This window comes from Schistocerca cancellata, chromosome 2 (genome assembly GCF_023864275.1).
Source record: "Schistocerca cancellata isolate TAMUIC-IGC-003103 chromosome 2, iqSchCanc2.1, whole genome shotgun sequence".
Lineage (NCBI taxonomy): Eukaryota > Metazoa > Arthropoda > Insecta > Orthoptera > Acrididae > Schistocerca > Schistocerca cancellata.
In genome coordinates this window covers 1112185102-1112203115 of record NC_064627.1, presented here as the reverse complement: position 1 = coordinate 1112203115, position 18014 = coordinate 1112185102, and the positions used below count along the sequence as shown (strand labels likewise).

Genomic DNA, 18014 nt, shown 5'->3' with positions numbered 1-18014 from the left:
TTTTTGAAACACCCTGTAAATTTATTGGAGTAGAAACATATGTCCCAAGACGAATACATGAACAGACACGTATAAAGGCGTGTTCCGCATTCCCATGTCGAGAGGAAACGAGCGATATCTATTTAGTGTCAGAGTGGTAATTTCTGCACTGGGAACCCAGTAACTAATTCGGAAACAATGTTCAGCATCAAGGTTCAGGTGAAATATACAGTATTCTCGTGATGTGTTGCAGACTGACTCTTCGTCCAAATACGTTCCGCTTCCCGTTCCGCCGCTGCAGCTGGTATTTGACCAAGTTAGCATACTAGCAAGTTAATTATGATAGTAAATTTGCTGTAGTTATAACAAATCGCATTCACTGTTTCACCCATTAGACATGGAAGAGTGGAACTTTTTTTTTTACGTCTCAGTTAATGTTGCATGGAACCAGACACTGCCCCCTCTCTCCCCCCCACCTGCCACGCACTGAAGATAGGCTTACGTTGTAGGCCTCTGCAGGATGATCAGAAACAGCCTGAAAAGCTTGTAAGGGTGTTGCAGATAAGTAGTGCTGAGAAATAATGGTTAAGAAAAAAATTCGATACGTTGCTCCGTACATTCATATTCAAATGGTGACCTTTCCAGCGCCCTCGACACGTCCTAGGGATATGTAACAGGAATTTAATAATATCCTATTTTTCTGTGGTCTTCATCGGCTGTAGCAGGTACGTGTTCCTGTATTTACATACTGCAATGTGATCTGACGGAAAACAGGCTTCTATTACGCTCAGGCGGGCTGGATTTGCGATTAGTTAAGCCAGAAGTTATCTTATTTTATTCGGAATTGAATTACTTCCAGAATCTAGTTAAAGCACGTGTCACTGAAAATGTGCCATTTTTTTTAATGGGGTATTGCGGCTATTGGCCTCAAAATCACAAAAGGAAGAGAGAGTATGTAAATCGATAATTTGAAGCTCTAATCGTTTCTGTGCAGTACTGTTAGCCACATATGACAAAAATTTCACGCTTCTCTGATGATTTATTCGAATGCAGTACAAATTATCAAAAGCATCATTCGAATTTATGAAGAATGATGGGGTTTTAGAATACACTGGGCAAGCGCTCCGCACAGATCAAGTTCCAGACACAAGGTGTATCAGATCTTTACGGTCAAAATTATACAGACTGCAGAAAATCCAAACCTGAGTACTCAGAGTCGAATATTAGTATAATTGGAGGCTCTTTCCTTCCTTCTAATATTTCGCATTTCTTAAATTTTTTCTTTTTGCTTTCAGAGAAACACACAAATCCAAAAAGAAACATGCCACAGATGGAATCAGGCGCGAAATAAGACACTCGTAAATAATTCGTTCCTTAAACGGGAGTGTTTTTAGTGTTGTTCCGCAGATAACTTACACTGATTGTTCTTCAGATGTATCATTACTATTAGCATGCTAGCAATTAATATTTCTCAGCTTAACTTGTTACGGATGATCAGTTTATAAATTAAAGCAACCAAGCGGCAGAGCCTCGTCTATTGTTCGGGAAGAAGCTTTTGAGCAGACGATTAATCGGCAGTAGCGCGCGAAACTTTGCTCGGTCTCCCATAAATCATGTCGCCATCCACCTGAACCAGCTGGCAGAATGACGGAAACTGCAACACTAATTGTAGTGTCAGGATAGCCACTAACCAAAAAATGAATCGAGTGACATGGAAGTTGGTTCAAATGGCTCTGAGCACTATGGGACTTAACTTCTAAGGTCATTAGTCCCCTAGAACTTAAAACTACTGAAACCTAACTGATCTAAGGACATCACACACATCCATGTCCGAGGCAGGATTCGAACCTGCGACCGTAGCCGGTGCGCGGTTCCCGACTGTAGCGCCTAGAACCGCTCGGTCATCCCGGCCAGCAGTGACATGGAAGATTAAAGATTGTCTCTTCGACAGTATTTATAACTCGAATCAGACGACGCGCAAAGGGTGAATGGTTAACACAGCAACCGGATGGCATACGTGACTTTAAAGGAGAACCGACAGGCACAAAGAACAGTGTAAGACGAGCGCTTTAAAAACCTGCCCGCCTGTTTGTATCGCACGCAGTCTTGACAATATCTCACTCGCCGTCTCGTTATGAAATACGGGGTTGAAGAGGCGGATCGCTAGCTTTGTTGGAGTAACATGGCGAGTAGACGTGGAAAGCTACAGTAAGCCTGTATCACGATGGAAATTTTGCGCCCACTTTCAATAAAAAGTGTGCACTGCTATGACACTTACGCCACCTCACACGGCCCACTGCGTAGACATACGTATAAATCGCGTTTGCTTAGTGTACGTGACCGCCAGTCAAGAAACGAGAGTCGTAGAAAGTTCTGAATGCTTAGTGTGCATTTTATATGCTCAGTATACAAAACAAATGCGGCCTAGACCATCGATCAACTATTTACTCTTCGTGTAGCGCATTTTTGCAGAAATGAATAACTATTGTTGTACCGAACGTGATTTGTATACGTAGGAAACTTAATTTTAAAAACTTTCAGTCTCTTTCTGAATAATTTCGATCAATATCGGTACAATGTGTCATATTAGAGCCATCAAGAAAGCTATCTAAAAACAAAAATTTGCACACATGTTTGATTTGAAAACCGTTAGCACTTTTCGGGACGGAAGTTTTAGAAGCACGTTTAAAGACAGTTCAAAATGGTTCAAATGGCTCTGAGCACTATGGGAATTAACATCTATGCTCATCAGTCCCCTAGAACTTAGAACTACTTAAACCTAACTAACCTAAGGACAGCACACAACACTCAGCCATCACGAGGCAGAGAAAATCCCTGACCCCGCCGGGAATCGAACCCGGGAACCCGGGCGTGGGAAGCGAGAACGCTACCGCACGACCACGAGATGCGTGCATTTGAAGACAGTAAAAACAGTAAAGTAGAAAAGGTCAAAATGCATTATAATCTATCATATTCTCGTCATCTTATTTATCGATTATTCTAAGAGGTTTCTCGTCTAGGCTAGTGTTGCTAATTGAAGATGTTAAACGAACAAAAATAAAACTAAAAATGTATCCCGTAGTCGGTTGATATATCGAATAGCGTGTATATTTGATGGCCGGCCGTCCAGATATGCCGTGCGCTGTTGACACGCGGGCTGCACTGAGCCCTTGTGAGGTCAGTAGAGGAGCTACCTGACTGGGAAGCAGCGCCTCCGGTCACGTAAGCTGACAGCGTCCGCGAGAGGGCACGCTGACCTCCACAGCCGTATCCAGTGGTGCCTATCGACTGAGCATGACACGAGGTCGGTCTGCATCGTGGGGCGTTCCAAGGTTTAAATTCTTATTTGTGAGACATAACTGTTCTGAAACACGTTCATGGTAAATAAGTCCGCCACATTTGTAAAATACTTTACCAACCGAAGTCTTCCACGACGGAAATCGAGGTGTGTAGCGACTTCTATCGTGCAAGATTTTGGTCAATAGTGTATTTTACAACTGTGGCGGATTTGTTTATCATGAATATCTTCCAAGGTTTGTTCGGACGGAGTTCAGTTACAGCGGGTGTATTTGTGCCTGCGTGCGTATCTTTGAGTAATGCTCGACATTGCCGTCGCTATAACAAACGAATTATTTCACAGCCGTAGATGGTACCAATCATATGTAATAATATGAAGCTTTTATACGATTTTTTCGAGGTTTCTCCCATCTTTTGGCTTCTCGTAAGCAGTTTCAGTTACAATTTATCGCCTGTACGGGCATGTATATAATGAGTGTACGACTACAGGCTGTAGACACATGGCTGACGACACATGGAAGTTTGGATGTGACCTTGATAGCCTAATGATAAGGCGACCGGTCGCAGTAAGCGGGGAATCCGGGTTCCAGTCCCGGTCCGGCACAAATTTTCATTGTCTTTCCACTATACAGCTATACTAGTAACTACGAAAACGTTTCATGTAGAGCAAGAAGGACAACGATGAAGTTTGGTTTGTGGGGCGCCCAACTGCGCACTCATCAGCGTTCGTACAAAGTGCAAATGTGTACACAGTCCAATTTATTTCACAATCCATTCGAGCCTCAGTACGAATGATGATGATGATGACGATGAGTTCAACACAAACATCCAGTCCCCGGGCAGAGAAAATCCCAACCCGCCCGAGAATCGAACCCGGGACCCCGCGATCAAGAGGCAGCAGCGCTAGTCGCTGGACCACGAGCTGCGGAGGAAGAAAGGACGATGGAAGTACACCTGTTAACACACCAGGGTACTAGAGGGAGCTGTATAGAGTGAAAACTATACAGGAACACACAGACTGGGAAACACCCAGCAAATATTTGAGGACGTAGGCTGCAAGCGCTACGCCGAGATGAAATGGTTGGTACGGGAGAGGAATTCATAGCGATCTGCCCACTACGAACCGGTCAAAAGACTGGTGACTCAAAATAAAGCTGGAGAAAGATAGTAGCGGTAAAAAGTACTTTCTGCCACGCACTCCATAGTTGCTCGCATGAGGCTTACGTAGATGCAGCTCCGAAGCTGTAGTAACCCGCTTAGGGCGTGTGGAAGTACGTTTTGAAAGAGCCACGACAAGATTGGTTCAAATGGCTGTGAGCAATATGGGACTTAACTTCTGAGGTCATCAGTCCCCTAGAAACTAGAACTACTTAAACCTAACTAACCTAAGGACATCACACACATCCATGTCCGAGGCAGGATTCGAACCTGCGACCGTAGCGGTCAGCCGGTTCCAGACTGAAGTGCCTAGAACCGTACGGCCACACCGGCCGGCGCCACGATAAGGTGAGGAGTCATACGGGAATAACTTCATTTACGAGACTGTAATAGGCTGGTGGTGTAATATAAAGGGGGACGCAGTATTAACCTACAGGGTGTTTCAAAAATGACCGGTGTATTTGAAACGGCAATAAAAACTAAACGAGCAGCGATAGAAATACACGTTTGTTGCAATATGCTTGGGACAACAGTACATTTTCAGGCGGACAAACTTTCGAAATTACAGTAGTTACAATTTTAAACAACAGATGGCGCTGCAAGTGATGTAAAAGATATAGAAGACAACGCAGTCTGTGGGTGCGCCATTCTGTACGTCGTCTTTCTGCTGTAAGCGTGTGCTGTTCACAACGTGCAAGTGTGCTGTAGACAACACGGTTTATTCCTTAGAACAGAGGATTTTTCTGGTGTTGGTATTCCACCGCCTAGAACACAGTGTTGTTGCAACAAGACGAAGTTTTCAACGGAGGTTTAATGTAACCAATGGACCGAAAAGTGATACAATAAAGGATCTGTTTGAAAAATTTCAACGAACTGGGAACGTGACGGATGAACGTGCTGGAAAGGTAGGGCGACCGCGTACGGCAACCACAGAGGGCAACGCGCAGCTAGTGCAGCAGGTGATCCGACAGCGGCCTCGGGTTTCCGTTCGCCGTGTTGCAGCTGCGGTCCAAATGACGCCAACGTCCACGTATCGTCTAATGCGCCAGAGTTTACACCTCTATACATACAAAATTCAAACGCGGCAACCCCTCAGCGGCGCTACCATTGCTGCACGAGAGACATTCGCTAACGATATAGTGCACAGGATTGATGACGGCGATATGCAAGTGGGCAGCATTTGGTTTACTTACGAAGCTTATTTTTACCTGGACGGCTTCGTCAATAAACAGAACTGGCGCATATGGGGAACCGAAAAGTCCCATGTTGCAGTTCCATCGTCCCTGCATCCTCAAAAAGTGCTGGTCTGGGCCGCCATTTCTTCCAAAGGAATCATTGGCCCATTTTTCAGATCCGAAACGATTACTGCATCACGCTATCTGGACATTCTTCGTGAATTTGTGGCGGTACAAACTGCCTTAGACGACACTGCGAACACCTCGCGGTTTATGCAAGATGGTGCCCAGCCACATCGCACGGCCGACGTCTCTAATTTCCTGAATGAATATTTCGATGATCGTGTGATTGCTTTGGGCTATTCGAAACGTACAGGAGGCGGCGTGGATTGGCCTCCCTATTCGCCAGACATGAACCCCTGTGACTTCTTTCTGTGGGGACACTTGAAAGACCAGGTGTACCGCCAGAATCCAGAAACAATTGAACAGCTGAAGCAGTAAATCTCATCTACATGTGAAGCCATTCCGCCAGACACGTTGTCAAAGGTTTCGGGTAATTTCATTCAGAGACTACGCCATATTATTGCTACGCATGGTGGATATGTGGAAAATATCGTACTATAGAGTTTCCCAGACCGCAGCGCCATCTGTTGTTGACAATTGTAACTACTGTAATTTCGAAAGTTTGTCCGCCTGAAAATGTACTGTTGTCCCAAGCATATTGCAACAAACGGTGTATTTCTCTAGCCGCTCGTTTAGTTTGTATTGCCGTTTCAAATATACCGGTCATTTTTGAAACACCCTGTAGGATACGTGAATTAGTGGGAACAGAAAACGCCAGTGCGACGTGCAGGTATCGCAGCACTGTTACTTCAGACGTCTCGTCACTGCCTACCTGCTGCGGTGAGTTGCTGGGTGCGCTGCGCGGCTGTGAGGTGTCGGCGTCGGCGTCGGAGGCGCGACTGGGCGCTGGGGGGGCCCGGCCGCCGCTTCTAAGCCGGCGCGCGCCGCACTTTCACCGCCGCGCCGCCCAGCTGCGTCCCAAGGTGGAGGTCACGCACCGGGGGACGCCCCGCGCCGGCCACAGCCCGGGGACCAAACTCACGCTGCCGCCCCTGCCGCCAAATCTGGCGACGGTGCCCTCGAGCCGCGCCTGACAGCAACAAACCTATCACTACCGGATCACGTATCGCAGGCTCGGTTTGTTTACGGGTATCCAACAGCTTGTAAGGCTTCATCGAAGACAGTAGGAACTGCTATCGAAGCGGGGCGCTTGGCAAGTGCCATATTGGATTCAGTAGTCGATAGTTTTCACGCCTTAACGTGCGCGTTATGAAAGTACGCTGTCTTAAGGGGCTCCGGAACGCCCTATACTTGCAATGTTAAAATAACGCTTATAAATTACATCTTTCCTCACAAAGTATTTGAGGTAGGAAGTTGAACTTTTTACAGATTATTTATTGGAATATGGGCTACAACTTAACACAGGGATTTACAAAATTTTAGTTCAGTTATTAAATATGATTTTTTTTCAATTATAATGAAAATTCACAACATTTTTTTGCAATTTATATATATATATATATATATATATATATTCAAAATTATACAGTTTTTTGGAAAAAGGCTTTGTTAAATTATGCAGAAGGTACTGTGTAACATTTACTGGAAGTTTGAAACAAATATGTTTGGAAGATCCTTAGAAAACATGTAATTAGTATGAGAAAATAAAAGTTTTGGGAATCGAGCGACAAAGATTGGATTAACTTTTTAGTGCATTCCAGGTCCATAGGATGGATTATCTTCATCCTCTGCAAACTCCTCCTCCAGCTTCCTCTTGTTCCTCCTCCTGTTTACTCTTGCTTGTATTTCTAGACTCTTTACAGCCCTGTCTGCAGCCCGAAGGCGTTCCTTGTCTAAAGCAAGTTAGGTTCACTCACTTGGTTATCGTCTTTATTGTTTACAGTAATAACACATACCTTTGGCTTTCCAACATTTCTCCTTTTCTTAAAAGCCTTCAGAGGATTTCTAATAACTTTACTTTTACTCATTATTATACTTCAACAAAACAGAGACTCAAGACACATAATTAATTACGAATATTTTCGAGATAACGACGGAGTAAATAAACATGAAACAATCGACAATCACACCAGCGATATATATTGAACCATCACAGGTTAGCCACAACACATACTTTATCTCACATCACTAAAATGTACCTGATGAACACGGACGTTAATAATAACACCATTTGACAGCAGTTTAACAGCGCCACAGTGGGTCACGCCCATGTAGAACACATTTCAAAAAAAATTTAAAAATAGTTGTAGTCTTCGGAATTGAATAAATTATATATCTATTAAAAGGTAATAGTCTGCAGATTCAGAAAACGCAAAAAAGTAAAAATTGAACTTTTCATGATTTTGAGCCTTTCCGGAGCCCCTTAAGAAAAGAGTACTTCGTAGTTGCAGCTGAACATTTATGTCCACTTTAGGTACAACAGCTTCGCGTAGTTCTGTTACCAAACATGACAACCATGTGTCCCACTCAGGTTACGATAGCCAGCTTATAAAATATTTTTAAATAGTTTGTGACCTCTTCTTTAGCGCTCTATCCAAGTACAGATGCCACAGGCACATCGCTGGATGCGGCATTCTTGAAGAAAGCCTTGAAGGAAGTGTAGAAATGTGGATGTCCTTAGCTGTGTGCTCTATGCTTCATTTTGGTAAAAAATTGTTATAGTGTGCCACTTTATATCATAATGAGATGAGGAAATCATATATTACAAACAACGAAGCTACTCACAGCATATTCCAGCAAAAAGTGCACTACGGCCCCTTATACAGACATTTGTATCATACACAGACACAAAACAAAATTGAAACAATCCAGACACCCTACAGGTATAGAAATATAGATCGTTGTAAGTCATAGAGCATTACCAAATTACATTCTGAATCAGAGATACAGACGCCATACGTGTACACTATCTCATCAAATGTACCCGGACACCTCAGTATGGTGTGGAATTGAACATAAGAATGTAGAAATGAGGCGGGAGGATTGTGTTGCATGTAGAGAAGCAGAATGGGTCGACCAGGAAGGCTCAGTGATCGCGAACGTAGACTAGTCGTTGGATGTCACCTGTGTAACAAATCCGGCAGCGACATTTCAACCCTTGTAGAGCCGCCAAAGTCGACTGTTGATGATCTGATTGTGAAGTGGAAACGTCGAAGAACAATCTCAGATAAACCAAGACCAGGAATACCTCATTTACTGAAGGACAGGGTCCGTCGAACAGTACTCAGCGTCTTTATACGAGTAAAAAGTCGCGTGAAACCAGGGCAGGGAATATCGTGAGTTCCAAAGTGCTACCAGCACTCCAGCCAGGACAATCGCGGTAAGTAGGGGCTTCAAAAGAGTAGGGCCAATACTAAGCGAGTCTTGAGGTGGTGCAAAGACCGACGCCACTCGACAGTGAATGGCGGGGGCACAACTGATGTGCAGTGATGACCCGTGCCATAACTTGTGGCAATCCTTGCCCCCCTTCTAACAGCCGTGTACCGCAAGTCTCTAGAGGAACGGAAGGTTCCAAATGATTGGAAAAGAGCACAGGTAGTCCCAGTCTTCAAGAAGGGTCGTCGAGCAGATGCGCAAAACTATAGACCTATATCTCTGACGTCGATCTGTTGTAGAATTTTAGAACATGTTTTTTGCTTGAGTATCATGTCGTTTTTTGAAACCCAGAATCTACTATGTAGGAATCAACATGGATTCCGGAAACAGCGATCGTGTGAGACCCAACTCGCTTTATTTGTTCATGAGACCCAGAAAATATTAGATACAGGGTCCCAGGTTGATGCTATTTTCCTTGACTTCCGGAAGGCGTTCGATACAGTTCCGCACTGTCGCCTGATAAACAAAATAAGAGCCTACGGAATATCAGACCAGCTGTGTGGCTGGATTGAAGAGTTTTTAGCAAACAGAACACAGCATGTTGTTATCAATTGGGAGACGTCTACAGACGTTAAAGTAACCTCTGGCGTGCCACAGGGGAGTGTTATGGGACCATTGCTTTTCACAATATATATAAATGACCTAGTAGATAGTGTCGGAAGATCCATGCGGCTTTTCGCGGATGATGCTGTAGTATACAGAGAAGTTGCAGCATTAGAAAATTGTAGCGAAATGCAGGAAGATCTGCAGCGGATAGGCACTTGGTGCAGGGAGTGGCAACTGACCCTTAACATAGACAAATGTAATGTATTGCGAATACATAGAAAGATGGATCCTTTATTGTATAATTATATGATAGCGGAACAAACACTGGTAGCAATTACTTCTGTAAAGTATCTGGGAGTATGCGTGCGGAACGATTTGAAGTGGAATGATCATATAAAATTAATTGTTGGTAAGGCGGGTACCAGATTGAGATTCATTGGGAGAGTCCTTAGAAAATGTAGTCCATCAACAAAGGAGGTGGCTTACAAAACACTCGTTCGACCTATACTTGAGTATTGCTCATCAGTGTGGGATCCGTACCAGATCGGGTTGACGGAGGAGATAGAGAAGATCCAAAGAAGAGCGGCGCGTTTCGTCACAGGGTTATTTGGTAACCGTGATAGCGTTACGGAGATGTTTAACAAACTCAAGTGGCAGACTCTGCAAGAGAGGCGCTCTGCATCGCGGTGTAGCTTGCTCGTCAGGTATCGAGAGGGTGCGTTTCTGGATGAGGTATCGAATATATTGCTTCCCCCTACTTATACCTCCCGAGGAGATCACGAATGTAAAATTAGAGAGATTAGAGCGCGCACGGAGGCTTTCAGACAGTCATTCTTCCCGCGAACCATACGCGACTGGAACAGGAAAGGGAGGTAATGACAGTGGCACGTAAAGTGCCCTCCGTGACACACCGTTGGGTGGCTTGCGGAGTATAAATGTAGATGTAGATGTAGATGTAGAAGGTTTTGGGTTTGGCGAAAGCGTGGAGGACATTACCTGCGATCATGTGCAATGCCAGCTCTAAAGTACAGACGGGTGGTGGTGATGCGATATGGGGCTGTTTTTCGTGGTTAGGTTCAAAATGGTTCAAATGGCTCTGAGCACTATGGGACTCAACTGCTGAGGTCATTAGTCCCCTAGAACTTAGAACTAGTTAAACCTAAGTAACCTAAGGACACCACAAACATCCATGCCCGAGGCAGGATTCGAACCTGCGACCGTAGCGGTCTTGCGGTTCCAGACTGCAGCGCCTTTAGCCGCACGGCCACTTCGGCCGGCTTCGTGGTTAGGGTGTGGTCCCCTTACAGCGCTTAGGAAAACGCTAAATGCGGAAGGATTTGAACAAATTTTACCGCATTAGAGAAACAGTTCGGAGGCGATTTTATCTGCGTTTGACAGTGTACCCTGTCATAAAACAACGTATGTGAGCCGGTGGTTTGTGGTTCATAACGTTCCTGAAATATACTGCCCTGCCCAGAGTCGCACACTTAACTCAGCGGAACAACCTCACGATTGGTTAGAACGTCGACTCTGCTCCAGACCGCTGCGTGCAACATCAGTGCCTCCCCTGGTTCCGCTCTTGAGGAAGAATAGGCTGCCTTTCCTCGAAAGACACCTCGTTGCAAGTCTCTCGCAGAGCTCAGGCCATCACAAAGGCGAAGAGACGCCGCAGACCACTTTCATGTCCAGTAATAGGTGTCCAGATAATTTTGATGAGATTGTGTTTGTGTTTAAATCTTTAGAACTTTTACGTGCAAGCACAACATTACACACAGATTTCAGCGTATTCATTGGATAATGAGTCGGTTTTATTGTTTGGAACTTATTTTCTAGTTAGCAGAATTTCCACCAGTAGAGAGTGAATGGCAGTAAAATTTATTTTCAGTCGTCTCGCATGCTTGAGAATCATCTAAAAACACTGTATCTAAACGTAGGCTGCAGCGACCATTGTCACAGTCAAAAAAATTCTTCTGGTTTTGAGGCTGCATTGTCAAGTATGAAAGTTAGCAGTACACCCTGGGGAAGGCGTCTTGCAATAGTCGCCGAAACGTCGGAATTTTGTAGTTGACGATGCGGCCTCAAACCCAGACTGACCTGAAAACGTTCATTGCGGTTGTCTCACATTTTTCGTAGGATACGTGCTACCCACGTTTTATGTTATGCATGATACTTTCCATTTCTTCAAAAAGATTTATTTTTAAGTTCTGCACCTTTTAACAATCCATTTTCAACACTGTGTCAGTACCTAAATCATTCCGCGACTCCACACTGGATAATGACGTGAGCATTCAGCATTCGCTCCCAGCCTTAGCGTTGTCGTGAGAATGCAACATAGTTTTCTACATTCCATCGTCTTTCGTACGCATATGGGACAGTAGTATTTCTTCTTTCGTCTCGAGTGTAAGTCAGTGACAGAATTAAAACCACTTCAGATAACACTGTACAGTAAATGAGCGCTTGCCAAAGATAAAAGACTGTCGAGAATAAGAGCGTAGGTCATATTCTGAGTGTGTGTTTTATTCGGAACAACTAAATATCTCGAAAAAATACGCAGTGTACGAAGAAAATGGCTTTATCTTCAAAAGAGAATGCCCAGTTTTTATTGCAGATTCGGGTTCTATGCCAAAAATTAGCTAGGGTTTACCCGAATCAGTTTTTTACAGTCGGGGATACAAGCCGCTCTAATGGAGAAAAGTAAATTTTTCAGATTTCTACATTTAAGAATCTACCCGTTTGATTCTACATTACATTTGCGATAAAGATGTAAACTTCTTTTATTCTAAACAGTTGATATTTTTGTTAAAAATTTAATTTAGTTTTGCAATTTTGATTGTACAGGATAACTTTCACTTTTAAACATTTAAGAGGCTCGCAGATAGGCTACTTCTAACGTAGCGCAGCTCTCTGTTCGCTTCGGGGTATAATTTATTGAGTGCCACATCATCTGGACGTTTGATTTCTGGGAGCTCCGTTGAATGTCATCATCAGGGTGACTGATGTGTTTTTCCTTCTAACCACCGTAACTCTCACGCCAGTCGCTACGCGACTGCCGGCGGGATACAGTCCACAGTCAGGTTGGTTGGTTGGTTTGGGGAAGGAGACCAGACAGCGTGGTCATCGGTCTCATCGGATAAGGGAAGGATTGGGAAGGAAGTCGGCCGTGCCCTTTCAGAGGAACCATCCCGGCATGTGCCTGGAGTGATTTAGGGAAATCACGGAAAACCTAAATCAGGATGGCCGGACGCGGGATTGAACCGTCGTCCTCCCGAATGCGAGTCCAGTGTCTAACCACTGCGCCACCCCGCTCGGTAGTCCACAGTCAGTTTAAGCAAAAGTATTCGTCATAATTATAACAGGCGCAGCGGACGTACAGGGTGTTTCAAAAATGACCGGTATATTTGAAACGGCAATAAAAACTAAACGAGCAGCGATACAGATACACCGTTTGTTGCAATATGCTTGGGACAACAGTACATATTCAGGCGGACAAACTTTCGAAATTACAGTAGTTACAATTTTCAACAACAGATGGCGCTGCAAGTGATGTGAAAGATATAGAAGACAACGCAGTCTGTGGGTGCGCCACTCTGTACGTCGTCTTTCTGCTGTAAGCGTGTGCTGTTCACAACGTGCAAGTGTGCTGTAGACAACATGGTTTATTCCTTAGAACAGAGGATTTTTCTGGTGTTGGAATTCCACCGCCTAGAACACAGTGTTGTTGCAACAAGGCGAAGTTTCCAACGGAGTTTTAATGTAACCAAAGGACCGAAAAGCGATACAAGAAAGGATCTGTTTGAAAAATTTCAACGGACCGGAAAGGTGACGGACGAACGTGCTGGAAAGGTAGGGCGAACGCGTACGGTAACCACAGAGGGCAACGCGCAGCTAGTGCAGCAGGTGATCCGACAGCGGCCTCGGGTTTCCGTTCGCCGTGTTGCAGCTGCGATCCAAATGACGCCAACGTCCACGTATCGTCTCATGCGCCAGAGTTTACACCTCTATCCGTACAAAATTCAAACGCGGCAACCCCTCAGCGCCGCTACCATTGCTGCACGAGAGACATTCGCTAACGATATAGTGCACAGGATTGATGACGGCGATATGCATGTGGGCAGCATTTGGTTTACTGACGAAGCTTATTTTTACCTGGACGGCTTCGCCAATAAACAGAACTGGCGCATATGGGGAACCGAAAAGCCCCATGTTGCAGTCCCATCGTCCCTGCATCCTCAAAAAGTACTGGTCTGGGCCGACATTTCTTCCAAAGGAATCATTGGCCTATTTTTCAGATCCGAAACGATTACTGCATCACGCTATCTAGACAGTCTTCGTGAATTTGTGGCGGTACAAACTGCCTTAGACGACACTGCGAACACCTCGTGGTTTATGCAAGATGGTGCCCGGCCACATCGCACGGCCGACGTCTTTAATTTCCCGAATGAATATTTCGATGATCGTGTGATTGCTTTGGGCTATCCGCAACACACAGGAGGCGGCGTGGATTGGCCTCCCTATTCGCCAGACATGAACCCCTGTGACTTCTTTCTGTGGGGACACTTGAAAGACCAGGTGTACCGCCAGAATCCAGAAACAATTGAACAGCTGAAGCAGTACATCTCATCTCCATGTGAAGCCATTCCGCCAGAAACGTTGTCAAAGGTTTCGGGTAATTTCATTCAGAGACTACGCCATATTATTGCTACGCACGGTGGATATGTGGAAAATATCGTACTATAGAGTTTCCCAGACCGCAGCGCCATCTGGAGGCGGGCTGCACGATGTTGGGGCGTGAGCGGAAGACGGCCTAACGGTGTGCGGGACCGTAGCCCAGCTTCATGGAGACGGTTGCGAATGGTCCTCGCCGATACCCCAGCAGCAACAGTGTCCCTAATTTGCTGGGAAGTGGCGGTGCGGTCCCCTACGGCACTGCGTAGGATCCTACGGTCTTGGCGTGCATCCGTGCGTCGCTGCGGTCCGGTCCCAGGTCGACGTGCACGTGCACCTTCCGCCGACCACTGGCGACAACATCGATGTACTGTGGAGACCCCACGCCCCACGTGTTGAGCAATTCGGCGGTACGTCCACTCGGCCTCCCGCATGCCCACTATACGCCCTCGCTCAAAGTCCGTCAACTGCACATACGGTTCACGTCCACGCTGTCGCGGCATGCTACCAGTGTTAAAGACTGCGATGGAGCTCCGTATGCCACGGCAAACTGGCTGACACTGACGGCGGCGGTGCACAAATGCTGCGCAGCTAGCGCCATTCGACGGCCAACACCGCGGTTCCTGGTGTGTCCGCTGTGCCGTGCGTGTGATCATTGCTTGTACAGCCCTCTCGCAGTGTCCGGAGCAAGTATGGTTGGTCTGACACACCGGTGTCAATGTGTTCTTTTTCCATTTCCAGGAGTGTATCTCACCTACAAAAGGGGGTGACCATTGACGTTCGTGCCAAGGGTGAGAGCATTTCCAGAACGTCTAAGGTCCTAAATTTTTTGCGTACCGCCGTGGTAAAAATATACCGTGCGTGCCAAAGTAGCGTTATCGAAAACTGGTGCCGAGTTAACTGTGGTACACCGTGGGCCATAGATGACAGGGGGAACGACGGCTGCGGGGATGTGTACGAGGACTAGACGTGCAACCGTTGAGCAACTGACCGCCCAGGAGAACCAAGAGGCTATGAACAGCATCTCCTCAACGACAGTTCAGCAAACGTTCTCGGTATGGGCCTCCGCAATAGGCGCCTGGTTCATGCCCCCATGCTGGTTGCTATTCATCGGCGACGAAGGCTGGAAGCCGCGCGGGATTAGCCGAGCGGCCTACGGCGCTGCAGTCATGGACTGTGCGGCTGGTCCCGGGCATGGGTGTGTGATGTGTTGGCAAATGTGCCAACACCTTGTTGATAGAGGAGGCCGAAATGCACGCTATAATCTAACGCAGACGGGCGTGAGGTCTGGAACAGGATACGTAATGAATGCTATAAAGAAAAGTACGTAGCTGCGGTAACACTTAACTTTACTCCATCATTTGTATACAGCATTCTTGATGATACAAGTGAGACTCTCTATAGAAATGGTTAATGGCGCCTTGCTAGATCGTAGCCATGGACTTAGCTGAAGGCTATTCTAACTATCTCTCGGCAAATGAGAGAAAGGCTTCGTCAGTGTAGTCGCTAGCAAAGTCGTCGTACAACTGGGGCGAGTGCTAGTACGTCTCTCTAGACCTGCCGTGTGGTGGCGCTCGATCTGCAATTACTGACAGTGGCGACACGCGGGACCGACATGTACTAATGGACCGCGGCCGATTTAAAGCTACCACCTAGCAAGTGTGGTGTCTGGCGGTGACACCACAGTGTGTGTGTTTGTCCTTAGGATAATTTAGGTTAAGTAGTGTGTAAGCATAGGGACTGATGACCTTAGCAGTTAAGTCCCATAAGATTTCACACACATTTGAACATTTGAAGGCTGGAATTTGCACGCCAATATGGCAACTGGACGTTCACTGAGTGGTCTTTTCAGATAAATCACACTTTATACTGCATCGGATAGACAGCTCTTGGCGTGTAGGGCGTGAAACGCCTGAAAGCGAACACTCAGCAACAATCATCAGAACGGTCCAGTAGCGCATGTTAGACGCGCGGTCTTGGGCATCCTGTCACGATTCGCGTGGCTTCCCCCGTCGGAGGTTCCAGTCGTCCCTCGACCATTGGTGTGTATGTTGTCCTTAGCGTAAGTTAGTTTAAGTTAGATTAAGTAGTGAGTAAGCCTAGGGACCGATGACGTCAGCAGTTTCGTCTCGTAAGACATTACCACAAATTTCCATTTTTTTTCCAAGGGTCCAGGCTGGAGGACGGAGCGTTATGGTCTGGGGAATATTTTCGTGTCACTCGCTGGGCGTCTAGTCATACTGGAGGGCAATCTCTAGCAACAGTATACATCTACCCTTACATACAGTTTGTGCTTCTTCGGCACGATGGCATCTAACAGCAGGACAAGCCGACGTGTCACTCAGCTCGCAGGGCACGTGCATGATTTGAAGAGCACCAGGACGAGTTGAGCGTGCTCTCCTGGTGGCCAAACTTTCCGGATTTAACTCCTATCGTAAATCGGCGGGACCGTTTCCATCGGGTCGTTAGCACCATGGATCCTCAACCGGGAAACGTCGAGTCGGCATGGCTCCACATCCATCTCGATACCTCCCAGAACCTCACTGACTTTCTTTCTGCCCGTCTCAAAGCGGTCCGTGCTCCAGATGCTGGTTATCCAGGCTTTTGACAGTGGTCCCATCAGTGGGAGTGCACAGTGTATTTCCTGGCTTTAGAAAAGCATTTCGCTCGGTACAACGATTATTAACAGCAGTACTATTATACAGAGTAACAGGCAAACTTTGTGATCGAGAATTTCTTGGTAGGGACGACGCAGCATTTTATGTTGCATGAGAGTCGTCAACAGAAGTCGAACTACACTCCTGGAAATGGAAAAAAGAACACATTGACACCGGTGTGTCAGACCCACCATACTTGCTCCGGACACTGCGAGAGGGCTGTACAAGCAATGATCACACGCACGGCACAGCGGACACACCAGGAACCGCGGTGTTGGCCGTCCAATGGCGCTAGCTGCGCAGCATTTGTGCACCGCCGCCGTCAGTGTCAGCCAGTTTGCCGTGGCATACGGAGCTCCATCGCAGTCTTTAACACTGGTAGCATGCCGCGACAGCGTGGACGTGAACCGTATGTGCAGCTGACGGACTTTGAGCGAGGGCGTATAGTGGGCATGCGGGAGGCCGGGTGGACGTACCGCCGAATTGCTCAACACGTGGGGCGTGAGGTCTCCACAGTACATCGATGTTGTCGCCAGTGGTCGGCGGAAGGTGCACGTGCACGTCGACCTGGGACCGGACCGCAGCGACGCACGGATGTACGCCAAGACCGTAGGATCCTACGCAGTGCCGTAGGGGACCGCACCGCCACTTCCCAGCAAATTAGGGACACTGTTGCTGCTGGGGTATCGGCGAGGACCATTCGCAACCGTCTCCATGAAGCTGGGCTACGGTCCCGCACACCGTTAGGCCGTCTTCCGCTCACGCCCCAACATCGTGCAGCCCGCCTCCAGTGGTGTCGCGACAGGCGTGAATGGAGGGACGAATGGAGACGTGTCGTCTTCAGCGATGAGAGTCGCTCCTGCCTTGGTGCCAATGATGGTCGTATGCGTGTTTGGCGCCGTGCAGGTGAGCGCCACAATCAGGACTGCATACGACCGAGGCACACAGGGCCAACACCCGGCATCATGGTGTGGGGAGCGATCTCCTACACTGGCCGTACACCACTGGTGATCGTCGAGGGGACACTGAATAGTGCACGGTACATCCAAACCGTCATCGAACCCATCGTTCTACCATT

General features: G+C 46.8%; 1 protein-coding gene across 1 annotated transcript in view; it reads right to left on the bottom strand.

Moving 5' to 3' along the window:
- LOC126163133 (protein yellow-like) overlaps nucleotides 1-6583 on the bottom strand; it is a 157100-nt gene extending 150517 nt beyond the window's left edge. The window contains exon 1 of the mRNA XM_049920060.1: nucleotides 6505-6583. The gene's annotated coding sequence lies outside the window, so the exon portion shown is untranslated. The remainder of the gene's footprint in view (nucleotides 1-6504) is intronic.
- Between the last annotated feature and the right edge of the window lie 11431 nt (nucleotides 6584-18014).